Source organism: Hemiscyllium ocellatum, chromosome 35 (assembly GCF_020745735.1).
Source record: "Hemiscyllium ocellatum isolate sHemOce1 chromosome 35, sHemOce1.pat.X.cur, whole genome shotgun sequence".
NCBI lineage: Eukaryota > Metazoa > Chordata > Chondrichthyes > Orectolobiformes > Hemiscylliidae > Hemiscyllium > Hemiscyllium ocellatum.
Window position 1 is genome coordinate 39,812,563 of NC_083435.1, and position 5,961 is coordinate 39,818,523.

The window sequence follows — 5,961 nt, forward strand, 5'->3', positions numbered from 1 at the left end:
GACATTGTTTGGAGTTCATTTGGGGTACAGCATGACAAGAGACAGAAGATAGCCAGCTCACCCTTTCCCATTCTGAGAAAACCCTTTGTGGGTCCAGTACAACTGAGGGGGTGGTCAGTAGTGTTATGTAAACACAGGGCTGGGGGGTTGTTGTAAAATGACTGTGGTGTGTTATATAAACACTGGGCTGGGGGGGATTGTTATAAAATGACTGGGGGAGGGGTGCTATATAAACACTGGGATTGGGGTTGTTCTTATAAAATGATCACGCGAGTTATATGAACACCGGGCTGGGGCTGTTATAAAATGACTGAGGTATATTATATAAACACTGGGCTGAGGGGGTTGTTATAAAATGACTGCGGGGTGTTATAAAATCACTGGGCTGGGGGGTCTTCCTTCAGGCCCTCAGACCACTGTACACTGGCAGGGTATGCCGTCTATTCCCCTTTCACAGTCCGAGAGTCAGCTGCACTGCCGGATGGCACATCTGCACAGGCTGCGGAGCTGTTTGGGGTCACTAGGGCTTGCATCATTGCAAAAGATTACACAGCAAACATTGATACTGACTCTAGATAGGCCTTCAGAGTCGTCCATGATTTTAGCCCACTTTGGAAACAGAGAGGCTTCATCACGTCAGAAGGGAGGCCACTACAACACGCTGTGCTGAACTCTAACCTCCTGGAAGTAGTCCTCTTATCCTCCGTCCTAGCCATTATAAAATGAGCTGTCCATACCTCTGCCACTGGCCGTGTCACCCTGGGGAATGCCTCAGCTGACCCAGCAGCCTGGGAGGCCGCACTGACCCCCACCACTCACCCCCTGCCCACCCCAGAATAGGGAAGGCCCCAGTATTGCCTGACCCTATGGAGACAGTGTGAGATGCCAAACAGGCTTCTCCACCACAAGGAAAGGAGAGTTGGGCCCCACATTGGGACCACACAGTCTCCTTCCCTACAGCTGCTCAGACACCCTGATGGCCACATCATTTACCCAAGAGCCCACCTACACTCACTGACCCTCGCAGCCCATGTCATTGGCCACATGGGCAAGAGGGGCATGATGCACACTTTAACGCAGTCCTGGTATGCACCGGGTTTTGCTGCCACTGCCCTGCTAGATTATGTTCAGGCCCTGAGCAGGAGCATTAGTGTTCCACACACCCAGGTCAGAGGTTGTAGCAAAACATTGCCCCGGTGGGATGGATCTTTGAGAATGCTGGCGGCCTTTCCTTGACAGTGGGCCTAGTAGATGGATTCTATAGATGGGAGGTTGGCCTTTGTGATTGTCTGGGCTGAGTTCACCACTCTCTGTAACCGTCTCTGATCTTGAATGGTATAGTTGCCATACCAGGTAGTGAAACACCCAGACAGAATGCTCTCGATGGTGCACCTATAAAAGCTGGCAAGGGTATTCACCGTCATGCCAAATTCCCTCAGCTGCCTGAGGAAGAAGAGACATTGCTGGGCCTTTGTAACCAGTACGTTCACATGAAGAGTCCAAGAAAGCTTGTTGTGGATGACCACTCCCAGGAGCTTGACACTCTCCACTCGTTCCACCTCTGTGCTATTGATGGGTAAGGGGCATGGGTTACATCCCACTGAAAGTCAGTAATGAGTTCCTTGGTTTTGCGACATTGAGAGCTCGGTTGTTCTCAGTGCACCATTTTTCAAGGTCTTCCACCTCCCCGTCTGTGACCAATTTTGTCGCCATCTGAGATTCAATGACTGTGGTGATGTGATCAGCAAACTTGTAAATGGCATTAGTCTGGTATTTGGTGATGGGTATACAGTGAGTACAGTAAGGGACTGAGTATGCACCCCTGGGCCGGTTCCAGTGTTGAGTGTTAGTGAAGGTGAAACATTGTCCCCAGTTTTCACTGATTGTGGCCTGTGGGTCAGTGAAGTGAGGATCCAGTTGCAGAGAGTGGGGCTCAGTCTGAGATCACTGAGTTTAGTAATCAGCCTCAAGGGAATAATAGTGCTGAAGGCTGAACTGTAGTCAATGAGAAGGAGTCTTGGTGTCAAGATGTTCTAGGGAGGAGTGAAGGGCAAGTGATGTGGCACCTGACGTGGATCTGTTGGTCCGATAGACAAATTAGAGTGGGTCAAAGAGGAGTGGGGAGGCTGGAGTTGACTAATGCAATGATCAGCTTTTCAAAGCACTTCATGACCACCAAAGTTAGGGCCACTGGGCAGTAGTCATGGACACATGCTGCATGAAACTTCTTAGGCATAGGGATGATGTTGGCCCTCTTGAAGCAGGCAGCGACAGTGGCTGGCTGCAGGGAGAGCTGGAAGATGTCCGAGAAGACCTCTGCCAGTTGGTCTGTGCATGCTCTGAGTGCACGGCCTGGTACTCCATCTGGTCCCATCGCTCTCCTTGGATTCACACGAAGGAAAACTGATCTGACCTCTAATGCAGTGACTGTTGGGATAGGTTCGTTAGGACTTGTCAGAATAGGTGTTACCTCCCAACCGAAATTCTGCTCAAAGCGAGCATAGAAGGTGTTGAGACGGTCTGGGAGGGATATGTCATCGTCTGCTGTCTTGTCCCTTTTTAAAGAAATTACAGCTCTTTTGGGCTTCTGAAAACAACATTGGCCAATTGAATGGCCTGCTGGGAAAAGTGGATAACTGAAGTTGGATCAGGCCAGACCAACAGGTATGCACACTGTTCCCCTGATTGATGATATGGAACAGGTTTTAATAGGACAGTGGGAACTGCGGTATGAAGGCAGGAAGCTTGCAGCATTCACTGCGATCAAGTCAGGCAGATATACAGGCCATTCAACTTGATTGATTGAATAGGTGCTGACAGGACAATGCTGCAAGGTTTCGGGTGGGACAGTAGATCTGAGTTTCAGTCAAACTGCTATTGAGACAGTTTGGCTCCTCAGGTCTGCTCAGTCAATAGGGAAATGACAATATCCAACACTGTCTATTGTAACAGTCTTCCCGAGGTAGAATGTCAATTAACATCAAGTAACTAATTTGTTATGCTTCTGTATCCTGCATTTGTGATAAAATATATATATATTTATATATGATTGTCTCTCTTCCTCTCACTCCCCACTCTCTCGTCACCTTTTTCCTCTCCTCTTCCCCCTTTGCTACCCTTCTCCCTGTTCTCCATTTTGCCTCTGCTTCATCCATCCCCCATATATTTTGTCATATAGCACTGGCTTCAGTCTTGGTCATTCACAGCTCCTAATCTCCCAATAATCTCTGTCATTATCATCTCTTTATTGCTCCCTTTGCTTCTGGAGCCATGACTCACCTTCTCTCTCCTAGCCGAGTATAAATACCTCCCTATTTCTCCCGTTTTGTTTAGCTTTGACAAAGGGTCAGTTAGACTTGAAACGTCAGCTCTTTTCTCTCCTTACAGATGCTGCCAGACCTGCTGAGATTTTCCAGCATTTTCTCTTTTGGTTTCAGATTCCAGCATCCACATTAATTTGCTTTTATCCATGGTTCTGGGTGGATTCCTCTTCCAAGGGTCTGTGTGGACTTGTTGGGCTGAAGGGTCTGTTTCCACAATGTTAGGGAATCTAATCTTGTACTTCAACCATAATAACCAGGTGTCATGGTAAAACACGTGTCATTATTAGTATAAGTAAGCAAGTAAATCAAAGACATATATGAAAATAATATTTACATTTGAATCACAGGCGACTGTTTTTCGAAACAACAGAGGGTGTTGAAAACGTGGAATGTGCATCCAGAAAAGGTGGTGCTGCTCTCAGTTTAATGTCACATCCAAACAGCGTTGAGAAATATTTCCTTGTTCCTGGCACCTTTCACCTTAACCGTGAGGTCTCCTGTAGTGATTGATTTGCATGGTGGGACACAGAGGGGGGAAGATTGCAAAGCTGCAGTTTCACAAAAGAAGATTTGTTCAATTTGGAGGGATTAGGAAAAAGTGATTTCAAAATAGCTTTCAAGTTTTACCAGCAAAGCTTAAAAATTGCTTTTATTCGCGTTCACCTCACATTGTAAACAGTGTTTGGTAACAGATTGCTTCAAGTGTATGAGCGATGTTTGGGGCTTTGTTTTGGTGAAAGAGGAGGCAGTGTGAAGGGGGCGGGGAAGGGCGGAGCTTTTCCGTTTAAGGACGATATGCAAATTATCGCAGCTTCTCAGGTCGCCCAGTGAGTGTCGGATTGAGTGAAAGCTGAGCGTTTCGGGATGTTCTGTGATCCGGGTGAGAAATTGCGCTGTTGTACAGACAGGTAACTTTAGAGAGGTTTATTTGCGATTTTCGAGCCGGCAGTTAGTATGCGTGTAAGAGGTATGGGGTGTTGTTGGGTTTGAGCGAGTGAGAGTATTGAGCATACTTACCTGGCAGGGGAGATACCATGATCAACAAGGTGGTTCTCCCAGGACGAGGCTATCCCATTGCACTTCGGGTGTGCTGACGCCTGCGATGTCCCCAAATGCGGGATACTCGACTGCAAAATTTGTGGTAGTGGGGGACTGCGTTCGCGCTCTCCCCTGATTTACAAGCAAAAAGCAGATCTTTCAGTAGATGGCGCTCACTTGTGCTTCATGCGGCTTCCTATGTCCCGCGCACCGATGTTCAATTCCGTTTTCTCCAAATGGACAGATAATGCCCCACGTCTTACTTCATCCTGCAATAAACTACTGTGTTCAAAGCTTTTCATAAGAGGACCAAGCCCTTCAAATAACCAAATCTGCGCCCACATTTGCTCCATTTCCCTCTATTAGTGGGCGGCACAGTGTAGTGTTGGGTAAGGGATAAATGTAGGGGTATGGCTAGATTGCGCTTCGGCGGGTCTGTGTGGACTTGGGCCGAAGGGCCTGTTTCCACACTGTAAGTAGTCTAATCTACTGCCTATCTATTCCAGTGTTGCTCAAAGTGCCTCTTTCAACAATTTATTCGACAGATTATATTCAGCTCTGTCCACTGATTCTTCACCACCAGCTCCAGGTAAAAGGAGAGGTAACTGGGAGCAGCGAACCTGTGACAGCCCCGCTGTCAGATAGAGAACTGGACGGTGCGGACCCTGGGCCTAATCTGAAGACACCAGAGTGGGGAAATAGCTCCAGCCTCAGCCCTGGGAGGGTCCAGCAGTTTGCCGTCACCACAGGGATGCACACAGCTACCCCAGAGAGGCAGGACCAGCAGCAAATGGACACTGTTAACCTCGTAAACTGTTAAAATGGGGTTAAAAATTGCCAGCATCAATGTGCGTAGCATCAAATCGGCTACATGATGTGTTCGTGGCCGATGTTAAAGCCGACGACCTGTTTCTGCAGGAGTGTGGGATACCACACCTCAGCAGCTACAGGAGATGGTCAAGCTTGTGGGCCCATGGGTCGTCAGTTTGGTCGGGGGGGCAACGATAGCCGCGCCTCTGGCCTGGGTATCCTGTTGCGAGGAGAAAGTGAGGTCTGCAGATGCTGGAGATCAGAGCTGAAAATGTGTTGCTGGAAAAGCAGAGCAGGTCAGGCAGCATCCAAGGAACAGGAGATTCGACGTTTCGGGCATAAGCCTCATTCCTGAAGAAGGGCTTATGCCCGAAACGGCGAATCTCTTGTTCCTTGGATGCTGCCTGACCTGCTGCGCTTTTCCAGCAACACATTTTCAGCTCTATCCTGTTGCGAGGAGGCAACTTCACCATCTCCGAGGTTAAGGAGGTAGACGTTGGGCGCCTCCTTGTCACTGACATCATGTACAGGAATGCTCCCCTGAGACTGATCAATGTGTACGCCCCAGTGGGTAAGAGCGAACGGTTGGTCGTCCTGCAGCAGCTTCCACTGAGGGACTACACAGGTTTGAGAACCGTGAAGCCCCTCTTTGAGTCCCCAGCGGACTGATGGGAAACAGTAAAAGGGAACATCAAGAGGTACTTCATCCTCAAAGGTGTTCAGGAGGCGAGAGAGAGGCGGGGAAAACTGTCCCAGCTCCAGGAAAGTATGCAGAACCTGCTCCTGCTGC

The 5,961-nt window shown here is 48.7% G+C and overlaps 1 non-coding gene across 1 annotated transcript; it reads left to right on the top strand.

Moving 5' to 3' along the window:
- Positions 1-4,332: 4,332 nt before the first annotated feature.
- LOC132833020 (U1 spliceosomal RNA) lies at positions 4,333-4,496 on the top strand. Its single transcript, XR_009647020.1, has one exon. It is a non-coding gene; the product is annotated as a U1 spliceosomal RNA (small nuclear RNA).
- The last annotated feature ends 1,465 nt before the right edge of the window (positions 4,497-5,961 follow it).